The sequence below is a fragment of the Macaca nemestrina genome, chromosome 3, assembly GCF_043159975.1.
Source record: "Macaca nemestrina isolate mMacNem1 chromosome 3, mMacNem.hap1, whole genome shotgun sequence".
NCBI lineage: Eukaryota > Metazoa > Chordata > Mammalia > Primates > Cercopithecidae > Macaca > Macaca nemestrina.
The window spans coordinates 177,468,621-177,490,107 of NC_092127.1; the positions used below are offsets into that span (position 1 = coordinate 177,468,621).

General features: G+C 36.2%; 1 long non-coding RNA gene across 3 annotated transcripts in view; it reads right to left on the reverse strand.

Moving 5' to 3' along the window:
* Window positions 1–6,304: 6,304 nt before the first annotated feature.
* LOC105487865 (uncharacterized) overlaps window positions 6,305–21,487 on the reverse strand; it is a 35,902-nt gene continuing 20,719 nt past the window's right edge. For 2 of the 3 annotated variants that reach the window (XR_011620652.1, XR_011620654.1), the window contains exon 3: window positions 6,305–6,497. This is a non-coding gene — a long non-coding RNA (uncharacterized lncRNA). Of the gene's footprint in view, window positions 6,498–10,645; window positions 10,806–21,487 lie in introns of all 3 variants that reach the window. The other variant, XR_011620653.1, reaches the window with a different exon arrangement.

A 21,487-nucleotide genomic window follows, 5' to 3' on the forward strand; every position in this document is an offset into this window, starting at 1 on the left:
TGTAGAAAGCTGAAACTGGATCCCTTCCTTACACCTTATACAAAAATTAATTCGAGATAGATTAAAGACTTAAATGTAGACCTAAAACCATAAAAACCCTAGAAGAAAACCTAGGCAATACCATTCAGGACATAGGCACGAGCAAGGACTTCATGTCTAAAACACCAAAAGCAATGGCGACAAAAGCCAAAATTGACAAATAGGATCTAATTAAACTAAAGAGCTTCTGCACAGCAAAAGAAACTACCATCAGAGTGAACAGGTAACATACAGAATGGGAGAAAATTTTTGCAATCTACTCATCTGACAAAGGGCTAATATCCAGAAGTTGCAAAGAACTCAATCAAATTTACAATAAAAAAACAAACAATGCTATCAAAAATAGGCAAAGGATATGAACAGACACTTCTCAAAAGAAGACATTCATGCAGCCAACAGACACATGAAAAAATGCTCATCATCACTGGCCATCAGAGAAATGCAAATCAAAACCACAGTGAGATACCATCTCACACCAGTTAGAATGGCAATCATTAAAAAGTCAGGAAACAACAGGTGCTGGAGAGGATGTGGAGAAATAGGAAAACTTTTACACTGTTGGTGGGACTGTAAACTAATTCAACCATTGTAGAAGACAGTGTGGCGATTCCTCAAGGATCTAGAACTAGAAATACCATTTGACCAATCCATCGCATAACTGGGTATATACCCAAAGGATTATAAATCATGCTGCTATAAAGACACATGCACACGTATGTTTATTGCGGCACTATTCACAATAGCAAAGACTTGGAACCAACTCAAATGTCCATCAATGACAGACTGGATTAAGAAAATGTGGCACATATACACCATGGAATACTATGTAGCCATAAAAAAGGATGAGTTCATGTCTTTGTAGACATGGATGAAGCTGGAAACCATCATTCTCAGCAAACTATCGCAAGGACAGAAAACCAAACACTGCATGTTCTCACTCATAGGTAGGAACTGAACAATGAGAACACTTGGACACAGGAAGGGAAACGTCACACACCAGGTCCTGACTTGGGGTGGGAGGAGTGGGGAGGATTAGCGTTAGGAGATATATCTAATGTAAATGACGAGTTAAATGGATGCAGCACACCATGGCACATGTATACATATGTAACTTGTACGTTGTGCACATGTACCCTAGAACGTAAAGTATAATAAATATATATGTATATATGTTTAAAGAAAAAGATCTCCTTTCTCAGGTTAGGAGGAATAAGAATGAGCATAAGCTGTAGTCTGATTTTGTGGAGTTCCAGCTTGTACTCATGGGGTTCCAGTCCACTGGTGATTTCTTCTTCCAGACTGCCTGTGCTGGGTTCTAGCATTGGATGTGGAAACAGTCATGTGGAGACTTCATAGCCAGCCCTTATAATTGGTTAGTAAATTCCCTATGATACATCTCTTAACATATATCTACATATCATATTAGTTCTGCTTCCCTGGTTAAGCTGTGATGGCTACATGCAAAAAACAGAAGTAGTCACTAAGAATCAGGATCATTAGAATTCAAGCTGTCCCTCATTTCTGCTTGGTCTCAAGCTAGCTTCAAGCTTTTCTTTTGCTTTAGACAGTATTTTTATGCATTTCCAGAATACATGTTGGAAAATATGAACCTGATATTTCTGGAGTCACTTAAATGTTCAACCACCTGAAGATACATGAATTCCTTTACTTGGTAGATGTATTTCTCTGGTGACAAACTACATTTTTATGAAACAGACTCTGTTGGACTCATTTGGATAGTATATCAGTGTTCAGGGAGGCAGGCTCTAAGGAAGGATTGGGCTACATCTGGTGCCCACCACTAGCCCAAAGAATGGTGTCAAATGCAGCAGGACTAGGCTGCACAAAATGACTTTTGGGATTCCAATGACATTTTCATGTGGATAAAAGCTGGCCACTCTTTGCTAGTGCTGATAGTTATCAGAACACACTGATATGATTTTGATAGTTGTTTCTGACTGGTGCCTATTCTGATTAGCTGCTGGTCCCTTTGCCATGTAAGTTGTTAAACATTTTCAATATCAGCACTACCCACAGATTCTACTCAAAATGCTCATTTATTCATAAAAAAACATATCCATGGAGTTTGTCATAGGTTGCAAACACAACACTGATATCAGGAAAAATTAAGAGGAGTAGCAAGGCCAGGTTGTAGTCTCAGGGTGCATAATTTACCAGGAGAGAAAGAAATTGCCAACTTCAATTGATAGAAGTACTAAACCCAGAGTAAGAGATGTGTTTGATTTATTTTTCACTGTATCATTTATTATCTTTTTGACCATGTAATTTCATGGAGCAGTAAGTCTGTGAGAAAATAGACTGCCTACAGTTTAACTTCATCAATTAAAAAGTGTATGACCTTGGCCAGTTAATTTAGTATGCTAAGGTAAGTTTTCATCTTTATAAAATACAAATAGGACTGTTATGAGAATAAAACAAGATAGGATATGAAAGTACTGAGTGCAAAAGGGGCAAATGTCTTGTATTTGTAATTTCACTGGATTTTTTAAATCAAAAATTTTTTAAAAATTCAAGAATGCTGAAATTTTCAAGTTTCTTTTTACCATAATAATTTTTAGCTTGACCATTAACATGATCAATTATAAAAATAATTATTCTATTTTTAATCATTTTTGTATTTGTGTAATTAACCCTGCTTTATTTTTAATTTTTCTCCTGGAACTAATTTACAGAAATGAATTTAACTTAAAAAATCTGTATGTCATGAACATGAATCTTGATGCATAAACTCAATTGTGAAATAAATATCAAAGTTTTATTATCTTTAAATTAATTTAATTCTAGCTTCAAGAGCATGTGATCCAGGTTGGCAGGAAATGTAAAGCGTTGTTCTGGAGTCTCTTTCCTGTTACTAGGGTAGGATAACGTTTCTAGGGTCTTACATAATATTAAGACACTGGCTGAAACTCCTTGTCATCAGTCTTCTCCACTCCTCAATTGCTCTGAAGCCATCTATGGTTTAGTCCTAGATCCCAAAGCTGCCATTTTCCTCACAGGATTGCAGCCCTTAGATCGTACCAGAGCATAGAGTGCACATCCCTGATGTTTTAGGGAATTATAAATCTCTCCTTTCTCGCTAGTTTGGGTGAATTTCTTCTTTTAAAATCTAAATGAAAGTTGATCTCCATGGCACAAACAATTTAGTTCCTTCAATGGAGTTTTTAGAAAATAGGACAGATAATCAGTTCAAAAATATTTGCAGCAATGAATTACAAATCCTAACAGCTTGGGGCTGAATGAGGGGAGAGGATATACAGAATGGCAACATAATTTGATAACATGAATTATGACACTTTCCATTTCTTCTTTGATTTGTAAGAGTTTAAACAGCACAAAAATATCAGTTTTTTCTCAGAGTTTGCCAGAATTTTTTCTAAAACCATCTGAGTGCCATGTCTTTTCAGAGAACAGCTCTTTTATGAGTATTTCTGTTCCTTACAGGGTTATTAGTATATTCAGATTTTCTAGTTTTTTTAAGTAGAGTTCGGGAGTCTCATGGTTTTTTTTTCCTAGAAAAATTATTCATTTCTTTGGGATTATCATGTGTAGCAGAGAATTATACATATTGCAGTAATTTTTAAAAATCTTATCTGTTTGAGAGGTTGTATATTTTTCTTAATTCTAAATTTTAACTGTTTCCATTTTAATTTCATTGGATTACTTTGAAGGTTATATATTTTGCTGTTATTTCCCAGAAGTTCAGAACTTGGGTTTATTTATTAATTCTACTTAAAATTTTCTAGTTTCAAATTTATTACTTTTTGCCTGTTTCCTCATCTTCTTTCTCTTAGTTATTTTTTTTGTAACTTGTTGAGGTAAATGTTTAGTTAATTTATTTCCATTCATTCTTGCTTAATATGAAATGTACTCATTGTGACTATGACTCTGATTCTGGTACTGGCCACACCTTAGATTTCATGTGACTTGCTACCATCGTAACTTTTTTTTATTTGGCCCTGACAGCCCTCAGGAGATCCTGAAAACATGTGCCTCGTTGTAACTATTTTGTAATTATACAATAGTTTTGTTTTTATTGACCAAAAGCTTCTCTAGCTTTATTGAATTGTGTTTTGCAAATAAATCCTCTGAAATGCCACTTTTGAAGAGTTCATATTAGTCATTTTATAATTTTAATATTGATGGTTTATTCTAATGTCTAATCCCCAGCATTTACCTTATTTTAATTAGGACATATTCAGGGGCTGAAGTCCTGAGAATTAGTCCAGCTCTATGACTTGCTGGACGAGGTAACAACCAATTCATGATGGACAGCTTAGGTTTTATTGTAACTTGGTGGCCCATCGTCCATGGCCGTGTGTTCTGTCTCTACTAAGGCCCAGTAACCAGGCCAAAAGCTGTCTCTCTAAAGGAGAGTGGTTATCTGCAGAAGATGGCAAGGTCCTGCTCCAAAACCCCAAAGGCCTATGCTGTCATCCATCCCTATGGACCTGCCAAAGGCTCCCAAGAGCATCCCTGTCTGACACTGATGCTTCAAGCACTATTGGATCTGCTGGATCATATGACCAAGTGGCAGAACAGCTTGTAGGGAAGAAGGGACCTGTTGTACAGCCTTATCTTATTTTATGTCCCACTCAAAACTGTGGCTTTTTGGTTCTTTCAATAAATATACTGGAGTAATAACACCCAAATGAGGAATATGTTGCCTCTGAAATACAAAGAGACCCACTAGTGTTGTGCCTTTTTCTTGCTTGTAGGAAGAACCAGGGACCAGATGCAAAAATTTCTCCTTCACCATAGAATGTGCCCCATGTTCTTTTGTTGACTTTACCTAGAACTTTTCTGCTTATACAGATCAAGTAAGAATTTAGTAAGCTTCCTATTCATTTCACTTTTAGAAACACCATGATCAATTAGCCAGTGTCGTAGGTCTGTTCAAGTCAGACTATTTTGCTTTCTTACTTCGACTCTGCTGTCTATTATGGTAACCACATCCACCTTGCCTTTGTTGGTTGAGTGCTGCCCTTGCCACACAGGAACCCAATTATTCCCATTGCATTTAGGTTTTCTAATTTAGTGATTGTAGATCCCATTGGGAGTTCTGTTCTATAGAGAAGGGTGACTGCAGAGCTCTTCAAGGGTGCTGAGGCTCTCCTCACAGATATATCCACAGATATATCTCTCACAGTATTGGTGAAAGGTATGTCTTCTGGATCTTCCCAGTGTGAGTGAGTAGGCCTTAAATGACAAATTTACTCTTAACATTTCAGTCTCCCTGCATTTGCAAGTCTTTGAATCCCTTTCCCTACATTAAACCAATACATTTCTAGCATTTACAAGTTGCTTATAGAAGGCCACTTTTTAGTCCATGTTTCAGGCAACCAGCCAAACCGTTAGAATCCTTTCTATCTCCCAGTGATGTTGGGACCAACCAGTCAACAACATGATATTCATTAGTTTCCCCAAATTGTTTAAAAGCATCATCTACAGTCATACAACTTCTTATGAGTGGCTGATTAGGATTATACAATGCATATATTTTTATAGGTATATTGCCAGATCATACCATGGATTATAGTGCTAGCTCTAGTAATTAAATTAAGTCATTAGCATCTTAAGTCTAATCAAATTAAAGAGCCAGTTCCAGAAACCCTGAAACTAATTCAAAAACCTCATGCTTAACATTCTGTTCATCTGGACTCTTTTGGTACCAAAATATGATTTATTCAGGATTCTCCAGAGAAACAGAACCAGAACCAGTAAGACATTTACTATAAAGTATTGGTTTGCATGAATATGGAGGCTGAGAAGTCCTGTAGTCTGCCATCTGCAAGCTGGAAACTCAGGAAAGCTGCTGGAGTAGTTTTAAAGCCTGAGATCCAGAGAGCTGATGCTATAGACTGCAGTCTGTGTCTGAAAGCCTGAGAACCAGGTGCACCATCACAAGAGAAGATTGATGGGCCAGCTCCACAGTCTGGCAAAGGTAATTCACCCTTCTTCTGACTTTTTTTTTTCTACTCAGAACCTCAGTGGATTGGATAATACCCAGCCACAATGGGAACAGCCATCTGCTTTATTTTGTCTGTCAATTCAAGGGCTAATCTCTTCCAGAAACACATTCTCTCACTCTCTCTCACTCTCTCTCTCTCTCTCTCTCTCACACACACACACACACACACACACACACACACACACACTTAGAAATGATGTTTAACCAGCTATCTGGGCATCCCGTGACCTAGTCAAATTGACATATGAAATTAACTGTCACACTATTATATTCCAGACATTTTATTAGCTGCTCTTTTCTCTGTCCATCCATTTTTTTGTAGTTTTCACCATATTTTTTTTTATCTTTGGTTCTCTATCTTTTCTTTTGCAAGTCACAATTTGTTGGGCAAGCCTTTTCATTTCTGTGCTATCCACTCTGTTATATTTTATCTGTACATTCGGTCCAACTTTCTTCTGTCATCTGTCTACTGAACACAATCACAAGAACATGTTGTTTACTTGAAATCAGTACATCAAATATGAGCTAATAATAAAAAAGTGATTTCTCAATGGAGTTAAAATATTCTTGAATACTTCAGTCACATGAAAATTTCTTGATTTACACAACACGACTTATAATAAAGGAGTATAAGATAACTTTTATGCAAAAATTGTATAAAATTCCAGGGAAATTGTGGCCTTAAATTATTTTAAGTGTATTATTACTTATTCCTCATATTGTATCTGTGTGGGTTTCTTATTAGGTAAATGTATTAGTCCATTCTTGCACTGCTATAAAGAACTACCTGATATGGGGTAATTTATGAAGAAAAGAGGTTTAGACTCAACATATCTGCAGGATGTATCGAAAGTATGGCTGCGAGGCCTCAGGAAACTTACAATCATGGAGGAAGGCAAAGGGGAAGGGAGCATGTCTTCCCATGTCAGAGCAGGATAGAGAGAGAGAGAGAGAGAGAGAGAGAGAGAGAGAGAGAGAGAGAGAGAGAGAGAGAGGTGGGAGGGGCTGCATGCTTTCAAACAAGCAGCTCTCATGAGAACTCACTACAATGAGAACAGCAAGGGAGAAATCTGCCCCTATGATCCAATCACCTCCCACCAGGCCCCTCCTCCAACACTGAAGATCATAATTCAACATGAGATTTGTATGGGGACCCAGAGCTAAACAGTATCTATAAATTTCTCTTTTGTCTGAGTTTCTCTTGGTTAAACCTCAATATTATTATCATCATTAAGCCTAATTTATCCACTTATGGAGAATTCTGAATTTGTTTGAAAATACACTCCAGATCTTAGATAGGAGAGATAAATCCAACCCAGCATTCAACATCAGCTTTTGAAAAATGCTGGTATTTAAGTTTCCCATCTCCAAGTCAATGCTGAAAAACAAATTTGTGACTATTATTCACCAGTCACTTATGCATCATCCTAATAGGTATATGATATCCAAGCTAGATTTTCCTCATTAATTATATAAATTATATGACATATAACCTTGTAAGACAAAATAAGATATCTTACTCAAATGAAGATAATTTAAATATTATTTCTTTTCCTCAATCTTCTAAGCCAATCCACCTTCAACATAATTAAATTAGTTTAGACTGACAAGAGTGTTCTTTAGTAAAGTATCATGGCATGGACCCAGTGTCTTGTTTTCTTTTGATATTGTCAAGTTTTATTTAAAAAGCATTATAATCTGAATGATTTTGGACTCCATGTCCTCTTTTCAAGTAACATAAGCAAAACATACATTTTTAACTACGTAAATGGAATATATTAAGTGTGTTGATATGGTTAACTAATGGGTTACTTAAGGAACCCGTATGAATTATTCTTAAAATAAATCACTTCAAACTCCCAATTTATCTTCTTTCTCTTTATTTCCCTCTTTCTGGCCAAAAAAATTCACAGTCACATTCAATATTTGACAACTTGGAAAAAGCTGAATTAAAAAAGTAATTCAGCTGAGCCTGGTGAAAACTTTGATGACAGTTTATTACAATAAACCTATGACCACTGTAATAATGGAATTTGATAAAAATGGCATTACCTCTATATTAACATTTCACATCTGCTTACTAAAAGCATCATTTTTATTATCTGCTCTTTTATGTGTTTGCCAAATGACCAACTTTCTGTTTGGCATTTCAATCTTAAGCTAGGTTGAGACATCTAAATTGAAAAATTTCCAGGCCCCTTGCCTTTGCTTTGGAAATCTTCTTAAAAGTTCTTATTTATATTACGTAGCTGTGAATCAGGTACAATGATAGCTGCAGCCAGTCTTGGTTTATAATGGTCTAGAGATAAAAATGATCTTTAAGCAAATATTTTAATAAGAGAACTTTAAGATTAAGCAAACGACCTATTTTTGTTTACGTTTTGTTGTATTATTTACTTCCTATAGATAGGTGCTAGCTGAGGCTGGGGGAAGGTGCCTATTCCTCCAATCCTGATGAAATGACCAAGTGTGCAGATTCCATAAGTGATGTCCTGAAAGAATATAAGATCAAGAACCAAGAAAGTATTCACTCAAAGAGGCTAGAACATTTTTTTCCAGTTTATATTTCCATTACTATGTACTTAAGGGGTGACATGGTTTGGCTGTGACCCCATCTAAATCTCATCTTGAATTGTAGCTCCCATAATTTCCATGTGTCATGGTAGGGGCCAGGTAGGAGGTACTGGAATCATGGGGCTGAGTCTTTCCCAGGCAGTTCCCAAGATAGTGAGTAAGTTTCAGGAGATTTGATGGTTTTATGAATGTAAGTTTCCCTGCACAAGTTCTCTCTTGACTTCTGCTGTGATTGTGAGTCCTCCCCTGTCCAGTCATATGGAACTGTGAATCTATTAAACCTCTTTTTCTTTACAAATTACTCAGACTTTGTATGTCTTTATTAGCAGTGTGAAAACAGACTAATGCAAGGAGATAACACTTATTATCATCAGGGCAAGTGTCTCGCTAAGAAAATAATCCCTTGTAAATAGATGGGATGTATACTAGTCCATTTTCACACTGTCATAAAAAAACACTTGAGACTGGGTAATTTATTTAAAAAAAGAAAAGAGGTTTAATCAGCACACAGTACTGCAGGCTGTACAGGAAGCATAGTGGCTTCTGGGGAAGACACCTGAGGAAACTTTTAATCGTGGTGGAAGGTGAAGTGGAAGCAGGTACATTTTAAATGGCTGGAGCAGGAGGAAGAGAGAGAGGGGTGGTATCACACACTTTTAAGCAATCAGATCTCATGAGAACTCTATAAGGAGAAGAGCACCTAAGTGGGAAATCCACCTCCATGATCCAATCACCTCCCACCAGGCCCCACCTCCCACATTAGGGATTATAATTTGACATGAGATTTGGGTCGGGACACAGATCCAAACCATATCAAGACATAAAGAGAAAGAACAGTGAACCAAATTTCTTGGAGTGTTGATGAAAAAACCCTCCAGATGAATCTAATATGATCCCCTATATATGTGTTGTCCCCTATATGCACTCCTAATGCAAACTCTTAATAGATGAACCATGATGCAAAGCAAAACTAAGACAACCACAGGAAAGAATGCTTAAGGAGTATCTGAGATCAAAGTGTAGGGAGGGAAGCTTAGAGAATCCTAGTGCTTGGGCATTTGGGGAGCCTCCTGCTAAACTGGGGTTCCAATTACAATATGCCCAGCAAACTCCCCAGTGGGAACCCGAAGGGGACCTGGATATGGGTGTTAACAGAATACCTTTCACAGGATGCTTCCTGGAGGATAGCCTTATGCTTAACTGTTGGACCCATGACCAGGGGTTCGCTCATGTGGGAAATATGTTTATACTGGCAGATGCCCTTGCAGCTCTTGTCTGACCCATGTGTGATTCATCTCAGCCACACTACACTCTGGGGCTGGGAACCTGATCTTGCAGCTCTCCTCCAGCCCTCCACTCATGCTCCAGGATCCCGGGGAAACTCAGCCTGGAGTAGTCCCTGGTTCTTCAGATGTTGCAAATTCAATACTTCACAATAGAAAACAAGTTCAAGGATTTTTCCTTATACATCCTGAGCAGGAACCTCACAATGAGACAGGTGAGCAGTCCTCTGTGCCCAGGTCATGTGAGGCAGGAATGAAAAGTGAGTCAGTGAAAGAGAGAGAGAGAGAGAGAGAGAAAGAGAGAGAGAAAAGTTGGGATCGATCGATCGATCTATCTATCTATCTATCTATCTATCTATCTATCTATCTATCTATCTATCTGAATAGGATTTGAGTCTTGAGCCACTTAAAGTTCATAGGCAAGGGAGCCCAGGATGTTAGGTAGAGAGATGCCTCTGGGTTCTCATTTCTGGCCAATGGCTTGAGCCATTTGGGTGTGGTATAGAACTGAAAACTGTATCAAGGGTGACTGAGCCCTGCTTCTGATATGTGAAAGTTAAATTTGTGTTTGAAATGGATAGCAAAGCAACATAAACTTAAAAGAATTCACTGCGTTAGGGTAACTTTTTATGAATTTCTCTTAAAAACAGCTGAAAGTGAATAGGTGGTGTTTCAGTTAATTAGACCTGTGTAGCATATCACCCCAAATCTTGGAGGCTTAAAATAAGTATTTATACATTCTGTAAACTTGGGGGGTTACCTGCTAGATTCCTTTGCTTTGTGGAGTGTTGGCACAGGTCTGGGAACTCAGCTGGGCCCTCAGCTCTCTTTCACATGTGTTGTCTTATGTTGTAGGATATCTTCTCATGGCTTCTCTCTTACAGAATAGCTTCGATTCCTTTAAGCACAGTGGCTGGTTTCTAAGAGTTCCAAGTAGAAAAGCCCTAAGTGCAAGTGTGTATCAAGGCTCTGCCTGCATCACTTGTGCTAATGTTTCCTTGGCTTGGATTCAATGTAGGAGGGAACTGACAACACAAGGTTAATATTGAGGGGTGCAGCCCTTTCACGCACCAATGGTACGGTCTACAACATGCATCGAAGCCTAAACATTCTACTGAGTTCTACAATGCTAGTATCCAGAAATTCCTATGCTGTTCTTTACTTAGGAAGTGTTACTTTATTTCTTTACTTAGGAAATATTACTCTCATCTTTTGTGGAGTGTATTTCATTTTTATTTTCTTCATTCACTTCTTGCCCTCACTCTCTGAGTACAATAGATGACAAGAGAGTATGGAGGAAACTCTGCATATCACACCTGATTATTTTGCAGTTCTATGGTTTCTTGATCTACAGGAGGTTTACTTAAAGTAGGACAAATAAGTGTTCTGCAGTTCTGCACAAAATAGCAAAATTTGTGCCTCAACATAAACCACATTGGGACATGTAGTTCAGTGTCTTAAAAAATTCCACTGTAAACCTGACCTAGTTGGTTTTTGCAACAGTTAGCATTAGAAGGGGTGTGTGTGTGTGTGTGTGTGTGTGTGTGTGTGTGTGTGTGTGTGTGTTTTAGTTTACTTATAAATTTCTTACCAAAGAAGAAAAATGTCCAATTGCTCCGATCTTGCATTCTAGTGCATGATTTATTTTGCTTTTTTGCAGCAGCTCCTTTAATACCATAAAGATTCCATCTTGTAATTAAATATGTATCTAGCACTTAATATTTTCAATATACCTGGCAGACATTGCTAGTTGTTCCTTTGAACAAGACTATAAAGTAAGCTACTATGGAGTTGAAAATATCATCTTTTTAGATGAAGGAGATGAGGCTTGGAGATTGCCCAAGGCCATGTAATATATTAATGATAGAGATGGAATTAAAATTCTGTTTTTGGTGTCTCCGTTTGTATTAAATCAGAGACTGAGCTGCCTGTTGCTTTAAATGGAGAAGGTAACTACAAGGAAGGAGCATGTGGCTTTAACCTGAGGAAGGGCAATTTAGTAATTTAGTGGATGCGAGTTTTAGAATATAAAATCTTCTTTTAAATGTCTTAGGTTCAGACATTGCTATTCCTCAAAATTTCTTTTCTGATGATGTTACCAAGAGAAGATCTGATGTTAGATATAAGAAATGTAAATAGACTTATACAGTAACGAGGTTGTCTCTTGCAAGTAAGGGATGAATGATAAGAAGAAGCATTTGAAATGATGGTGTGTTGAATACAAATTCACTTCACTACAGTTTTTATTACAAATTCACTTCACTCCAGTTTTTATTAGTGACAAATACCTGTTCTCCAAACAAATTATATAGCTCTACATCTAAGTATTTTACTGAGTGTATATCAAATCATTTTTACTAATATTTATTTGACTGCATACAAAACCCATTAAAATAATATTAATGTACTTCATTAATTTCTACTTGTTTGGGACCAGTGTATAAAGCAAAGTAACAAAGAAAATAGAATACTACTAGCATCTGTACTGCTATTTTTGCTCAGTATTTGGATTATTTTCATTGCTTCATTTTCATAATATGCTCTAAATTAATTAGCTGCAACAGAAACTTTGAATAATTCAAAGAGGCACTTTAGGCAAATTGCATTTTTTTTTTTTCCGATTGGCTACATCATAAGTTTGTTATAATGAATAATGGTGAGGCAGATGTTTGGTTGATTTATTGTTCTTACATGAAAGTTTTATATGATAATTTTTAGCAGAAATGAGGCTATTTATAGTAGTTAACTTTGTCAAAGACGTCACAACAGAGATGCAAAGGAATCTGTAATAGTATTCATCATTCTGAACCTTAAAAGATAGCATATACTACAGGATCAAGAGGAAGCAAGAGTCAACACTGTACTATTCAATACAGCTTCTTCAAACTGTTGTAGGTATATTGAATCCAAGAACATTTAAAAACTATCCTTGCTTTTACAAATTTTTTTGGCTCAAAACATTATTTTAAAAAAGCAAATTTTCTCAGTGCACTTCCATTCAGTCTTTTGTTTTTTATTTTGCTCATTAACGTATCCGTTGAAAAAATTTTCTTGTTATACTGATTTTTATCTGTTTGCTGTCATTCTCATGCCAACCCTATCCCCATCCTCACCACGTACTTATCAGAGCTCTCTTCTTCGACGGTCTCTGCAATGCCCTCTGGCCTAGAATTCTGGTATTACTTGGTTCCCAAGCTCTTTCGCTTCTAGTTTAATCTGGCCAATGGAAGGCACCGCAAGAAATGAAAAGGGGAGACAGAGAGAGGTTAAGATATTCATTTTCTGTTCTCCCCATGCCCCATCTGCCTCTGTGCCCTGCTTACACCAGAGCTCCTAATGGCTTTCCCCCTTCCATGGAATCGGCTCTCATGGACTCAGTACTGACTGTCTAATGTCCACTCCTTCAGCCCTAGGACTACTAATGCGCTTCTCATTGTTGCCAATATCTGGATGCTTCCCTATCCTTCACTGGTTTTCTTATTTCCTCTCACATCTCTGTAAGTAGTTAAACCCTTTCAAGTGGGCCATCTGATTTTCCATAGGATCCTGAATAATATAGTTGGTTTATATAAAAAGGAATGTTTCTCCTATAAAGAGGAAAAAAGAAAGTATGCTTTTATTTTATCTGTCTGCTTCTGAAAGATTTTCATACTTTGTGTTCTTTATTTTATGCAATTCTAATGTCAATCGTGGCCTGGCAGAGAGGGAACTGAAGGAATAAATGTCCCAGTGATACCCTACTTCTGTTCTCTCATCTTTAGCTGGTGCCTGCCATCGACTGTATCCCAGTGGCTGGAGCCTAAGGGAGTTCATTGGTGCTGTCTGGGATTTAGACTAGGGAGGAGAAGTGTAGATCTCAGATCTGAAGGAACAGAGGAAGCGTATTCATCACAGTTCACCAGTTTATCCCTCAAAATCCACTTGTGGTCTCTGTCCAGATTTTTTTAAGTGCATGCCTCCTATATAAGGGGCACAGAAAATCATCAGCAAATTTATCACCATTAACTCATGATAATTCGGCTATATCCCTGGCCAAAATCTAAGCTGTTTGCCAGAAATAATCTTCATATAAGTCAGTTAGGGATAGGGGGAAGGAGATTATGGATAAAAAATAAGTTAAGGTAAAACATAGGTAATTCAGTAGCAGGTTCTGAGGCCTAAGTTTCCTTCTTCCAGAACCCATTTCATGTTCTCCTTAGCTTCACCCATAACTAGGTAGTGGTCTTTACATGATGAGTGACACAAATATTTATTCTCTCATTATCTGAATTTTTGGTGATTTTATCCTTATGAGATTGCTGGGGTTTCCAATCAGCCAGGACTTGTGATTTAGGAGTACTAAGAAATACCCTGGTAAATATGTGAGTTGCAGATATAGTTTTATTTCTCCTATTGTGGAGCTGCAGTCCAGTGCCTTTTAGTATAGTGCAATGAATAACTTGCCTACTCTTTTAGTAGCATTAAGAGTATACGATGCTCAGGACGGAGATTCAGTTTCCAATACTACTAAACTATAAGTTTTCTTGATGGAGATATTTTTTACTTGATTACTATACCTACAAATTCACCAAGCCCCAAGATTCTAGGATGAAAAGCAAACATTCCTTAAGTAAGTTATTTAGGAAAATATATCCTTAGGGTCCTGGACCATGAATTTTGGCCTCTGTTCTTTAGCTAGTCTTACGACTAAGCCTTATGTAGCTCTTCTAAGCCAGCTCTTTGGGAATATTGGTGACTTGCTAAGACCAGAGAATTCTATCAGAATGAGTCCAATGTCTCAGATCTTCTGCTGCTAAATATTTTCCCTGGTTGGGATTTTTTTGTGTATAGTGCTTGACAATAGCTACAGCATTACGTAAGTCCACAGGAGTGGCACTGGCAGAAGTACTATGGGGATGGATGGATAAACACATACCCAGAGTCAGTTTCTATGTGGAAAATCCCTGTCTTTTCTACAAGATGGCTATCTGGTCTTCCCAGAGCATGGCACCATATTGGAATTCAAAATGGGGTTCAGCCTTAGGCAGCCTGGGCAAGTGGAACCTATACCTACCTTCTAATACTGTTGTCATCGCCATATTGCACTTTGTCATTCAAACAGTACTGACATTGCTAGAAAGAGAGTCACAATGATGTATACAAGATAATATATCTTGTCTACCTGATTATTGAACTCACAGTGGATGCCTGCTAATAAACTAGTATCTGGCACATGAGTATTTTTATCTCATGTGCTTTTTCACTAATCTCCCTTTTTTATGATTAGCCACTATTGGAGATCCACAGTGAATCTATAAATTTCCTTTATTAATACCCTTCAGGATTTCTCCTGAGTTTCTCTATAATGTAGCAGCAATTTACTCGCAGCTGGTATGGTTTGTTGTATCAATCTATCAATAAAGATAACTTACAGTTTTCTTCTTCCGTGTCTTAACTGATCATGGGTAATTTCCCATGAGCCTACTGGTAGAGTGCACGGAAGGACTAGAAGAAGATTCCAGGGGTATCTGAGCCACCTAATTTTTCCTTTAATTTGCTTGTGTTTTGGACCTGCTGAAGCCAGAAGACATGTGACAATTATTGCTTTCCAGTTTCCTTGCATTAACTGTAAATTTTTAAAACAGCTTTATTGAGGTATAGCCAACATGAAATACATGATATGGTTTGTCTGTGTCCCCACCCAAATCTCATCTTGGACTGTAGTTCCCATAATCCCCACGTGTCATGGGAGGGACCTGGTAGGAGGTAATTTATCCATGGGGGCATTTACCCTCATGCTGCTGTTCTCCTGATATTGAGTTCTCTCTAGATCTGATGGTTTTATAAGTGACCTTTCCCTCTTTTGCTCGGCACTCCTCCTTCCTGCCATCATGTGAAGAAGGACAAGTTTGTTTCCACTTTCACCATGATTGTAAGTTTCCCGAGGTCTTTTCAGTCATGTGGAACTGAGAGTCAATTAAATCTCTTTGCTTCATAAGTTAGTCTTGAGCAGTTCTTTATAGCAGGGTGAGAATGGACTAATACAATATACTACACATAAACTGTAAAATTTGATGGGTTTTGACATGTGTGTACCTGTGAAACAAGCACCATAATCAAGAAAATGAACATATCAAATGCCCCAAAAGTTTCCTGATCTCCTAAGTAATTTTTCTATTGTAATTATCACCCCCAGCCCAAACTGCCATCCTCCAGCAACCACTGATCTGCATTCTCTCACTGTAGTTTTCATTTTCTAGAATTTTATATAAATGAAATTACGCACTATGAATACATTTTATATCTTGTTTCTTTCATTCAGCATAGTTATATTGACATGTATCCATGTTGCACATATTGATAGCCTATTTCTTTTTATTGTTGAATAGTACTACATTGCATGGAAATATCACAGTTTATTTACTTGTTGATTGACATTTGGGTAGTTCCCAGTTTAGGGACGTTACAATTAAAGATGTTACTAATAATCAAGTGCAAGATGTGGGTAATGTGGTAGATGAGATACCTCCCCAAAGATATCCACATTCTAGTCTCTGGGACGTATGAATATATTACCTTACAACATAGCGAAAACGACCTTGCAGATGTGATTAGGAATCTTGGGATGGAAAGCTTGTAATGGGTTGTTCAGTTGGACCTGATATAACTCAAAAGAGTGTTATAAAGGAAAACCTGATGGTAAGAGTCACAGAAAAAAATTGTAACTGTAGAAGCAGAGGTCAGAGAGAGAGAGAAGGGGAGAGAAAGAGAGAGAGGAGAGATTTGAAAATGTTATGCAGCTATGCTACTAGCTCTGAGAATACCGACTGGGGACACAAAAGGAGGAAGGCAGGTGGTCCCTGAAAAAAGGCATGGTTTCTGCCCTAGAGCCTCTGGAAAGAATGCACCTCTGATGAACAACTTGGTTTTTGCCCCAGAACATCATTAAGGACTTCTGGCCTCCAAAACTGTAAGATAATAAAACTACATTCCTTCAAGCCACTAAATTGTGGTAATTTGTTACAGCAGCAATAGACAACTCAGGCAGGTGGATAAATGCTTTCATTTCCCTTGGATCAGCATCTAGTAGAATAGCAGGGTCATATGGTAGACATGTATATATTCAGTTTTTAAAAATGTTCAAATTATTTTCCAAATAGATTGTATCACTTTACATACCATCCAGCAGTGAATGAAACTTCCAGTTGTTCCATATCCTTGCCAAACCTGGTGTGCTCAGTCATTTACAAATATCAACTTTTAAAAATAGGTACGGAGTAGTAGCTCATTGAAGTTTTAATTTGCACTTCACTAATGACTATTGATGTTGAGCCTGATTCAAGTGCTCATTTGCTATTATATGTATATTTTCCTTGGTGATGTTTATATTCAAGTATTTTACCAGGTTTTAAAAGTTGTGTCATTTGATTCTTGTTGTTGACAATATACATTCTGATACAAATTCTTTATCAGATACATAATTTGTAGGTATTTTTACCCAGAGTGTGACCTTTTTCTTCTTTTAACAGTTGCTTTTGAAGTTTAGAAGTTTTAAATTTTAATGAAGCCAATTTATTAATTTATTTTCTTTTGTGTATTGTGCTTTGGCTATTTTATCTAAGAAACCTATGACTCACCCAAGGTCATGAAAAGATTCTATGATTTCTTCTAATACATTTTTAAGTTTTGCATTTAGGTCTATGCTACATTTTAGGTTAAATTTTGTGTATGATGTGAAGTATGAGTCAAAATTAGTTGTTCATTTTTTTTTTTTTTTCCTATGGCTATCAAAGTGATCCAGCAGGATTTGTTGAAAAGACTGTGTTTTCTATATAGTTTTGGTTTTGCATCTTTGTCAAAAATTAAATGGCCAACTGTATGCAGTTCTATTTCTATACTATTCTGTTCTATTGATTTATCAACAGCCTATTGTCTTTCACTATTAAGTACATAAACTCTAAGTTTTTGATAGAAGCCCTTAATCAGTTTGAGAAAATCTTTTCTATTCTTAGTTTTCTCGTACTTTTTACCAGGAGTAAATGTTGCAGTTTATCAGCTTTTTCTTTTTTTGTATTGAGTTGATCATGTTATTTCTTTTTTAGTCCATTAATACGGTTAACTGTATTGATTGATTTTAGAATGTTAAGACAACATTACTTTTCTGGAATAAATTTAATTGGTTATTATATATTATCCTCCTTATATATACTTGAATTCAATTTTCCAAAATGTTTAAAGAAATTTTTGCATCTTTATTCACACAAGATATTAATCTATAATTCGTTTCTCTTGTTATGCTGTTTTTTGGGTTTAGTGTCAGAGTAATACTAACCTTACAGAATGAGATGAAATATGTTCCCTCTTCTTCAATTGTACTGAAGAGTTTGTATAGACTTGACATATTCTTCCTTAAATACGTGTTAGAATTAACCATTAAAGCCATCTGGGGTTGGAGGTTGTTTTTTTATTATTTTTGTGGAGGCAGCAGAGTGCCCAGGGAAGAGGAATTTTAAACTACAAATTCAATATCATAAAAAAAAAAAGCCATTCAGGTTACGTATTTCTAATTGACCAATTGTTTTCATAGTTTGTACTTTTCAGGGAATTTGTCCATCTTATCTTATTGGCAGAAAGTTGTTTACTCTTTTCCCCTTATTATCTATAGTTCGCTCTTGCTGTTCTTTTATTATCTGTAGAATCTTTACTGAGGTCACTTGTTTCATTCTCGATATGGTCTTTCTTTATCTTTGGCTACAGGTTTATCAATTTTACTAAAATTTTAAAGATCCAGTTTTTGGCTTTACAGATTTTTCTATATAATTTTCTATTTTTTTTCCTTCATTGATTTCCACTATAATATTTATTTTTTTCTTTTTAATTACTTACCTTGGGTTTAATTTATTCTTCTGTTATTTTATTAAAGTAAAAAGTGGAATCACTAACTCAAGACCTTTTTGCTTTTCTAACATAGGCATTTAGTGTTATACATTTCTTTTTAAGTACTACATTAGCCATTTCCCATAAATTTTGATATATTTAAATTTTATTTTCATTTCTTTCAACTATATTCTATTGATTTATTATTTAATACATGAGTTACTTAGAAGTATACTATTTGATATCAAAATTTAGTTTCAATTTAGTTTCCAGATGTCTTTGTATTATTGATTACAAAATTAGTTCCATTAGAATCAGAAAACATAATTTGTTTTATTTGAATACTTTTAATTTTATTAAGAATTCTTTATTGTCTAGGAAATGGACTATTTCAGTAAACTTTTTTGTGTGCACTTTAAACCAAATGTATTCTATTATTGTTAGGTTGAGAGAGCTATAAATGTGATTTAAAATTTGGTTGGTAATGTTTTCAGTCTTCTACATTTTCATCAATTTTCTGTCTATTTATTCTATACATTAATAAAGATGCTAACATTTGTCTATTTCTCCTGAAAGTTTCACCAGTTTTTGATTCATGTACTTCAAAAAATGTTATTATTCAGTGTATAAATAGGAATACAATAGGCATATAATTAGGAATATATACTTTCTTGAGAATTGACCTCTTTGTTATATAAAATGACCTTCTTTATTCATGGCTATATTCTTTGTTTTGAAATCTACTTTATTTACTATTAATATAGCCAAACTATCTTTTAAAAATTGTTAACATAGTATGTATTTTCTCATAGCTTACCTTTAAAGTGTGTTTATTATAGGAAACATACAGTTCAGTATTGTTTTAAAAAATCGTTAACATAGTATATGTTTTCTCATATCTTACTTTTAGTTTTATTTTTTCCTTTATGAAGTGTTTCTTTTTAAAAAAAAATTTATTACACTTTAAGTTGTGGAATACATGTACAGAATATACAGGTTTGTTACGTACGTATGCATATGACATGGTGGTTTGCTGCACCCAACAGCCCGTCATTTACATTAGGTATTTTTCCTAATGCTCTCCTTCCCCTTGACCCCCATCCCCTGACAGGCCCAAGTGTGATGTTTCCCTCCCTGTGTCCATGTGTTCTCATTATTCAACTCCCACTTATGAATGAGAACGTGTGGTGTTGGCTTGTCTGTTCCTGTGTTAGTTTGCTGAGAATGATGGTTTCCAGCTTCATCCATGTTCTTGCAGTGGACATGAACTCATTCTTTTTTATGGCTGCATAGTATTCCATGGTGTATATGTGCCACATTTTCTTTATCCAGTCTATCATTGATGGACATTTGGGTTGGTTCCAAGTCTTTACTATTGTAAATAGTGCTGCAATAAACATACGTGTGCGTGTGTCTTTATAGTAGAATGATTTATGATCTGTTGGGTATATACCCACTAATGAGATTGCTGGGTCAAATGGTATTTCTTGTTCTAGATCCTTGAGGAATTGCCACACTGTCTTCCAAAATTGTTGAACCAATTTACACTCCTACCAGCAGTGTAAAAGCGTTCCCATTTCTCCACATCCTCTCCAGCATCTGTTGTTTCCTGATTTTTTAATGATTGCCATTCTAATTGGCATGAGATGGTATCTCATTGTGGTGTTGATTTGCATTTCTCTAATGATGAGTGATGATGAGTCTTTTTTCATATGTTTGTTGGCTGCATAAATGTCTTCTTTTGAGAAATATCTGTTCACATCTTTTGCCCACTTTTTGATGGGGTTGTTTTTTACTTGTAAATTTGTTTAAGTTCTTGTAGATTCTGGATGTTAGCCCTTTGTCAGATGGATAGATTGCAAAATTTCCTCCCATTCTGTAGGTTACATGTAACCTACATGTTCACTCTGATGATAGTTTCTTTTGCTGTGCAAAAGCTCTTTAGTTTAGTTAGACCCCAATGTCCATTTTGCCTTTTGTTGTCATTGCTTTTGGTGTTTTAGTCATGAAGTTTTTGCCCATGCCTGTGTCTTGAATGGTATTGCCTAGGTTTTCATCTAGGGTTTTTATGTTTTTAGGTCTTACATTTAAGTCTCTATTCCATCTTGAGTTACTTTTTGTATAAGGTGTAAGGAAGGGGTCCAGTTTCAGTTTTCTCCATATGGCTAGCCAGTTTTCACAACACCATTTATTAAATAGGGAATCTTTTCCCCATTGTTTGTTTTTATCAGGTTTGTCAAAGATCAGATGGTTGTAGATGTGTGGTATTGTTTCTGAAGCCTCTGTTCTGTTCCGTTGGTCTATATATCTGTTTTGGTATCAGTACCATGCTGTTTTGGTTACTGTAGCCTTGTAGTATAGTTTGAAGTCAGGTAGTGTGATGCCTCCAGCTTTGTTCTTTTTGCTTAGATTGTCTTGGTTATATGGGCTCTTTTTTGGCTCCATATGAAATTTAAAGTCATTTTTTCTAATTCTGTAAAGGAAGTCAATGGTAGCTTGATTGGGATAGCATTAAATCTATAAATTACTTTGGGCAGTATGGCCATTGTCACAATATTGATTCTTCCTATCCATGAACATGGAATGTTTTTCCATTTGTTTCTGTCCTCTCTTATTGCCTTGAACAGTGTTTTGTAGTTCTCCTTAAGAGGTCCTTCACATCCCTTGTAAATTGTATTCCTAGGTATTTTATTCCTTTTTAGCCATTGTGAATGGGAGTTCATTCATGATTTGGCTCTATGTTTGT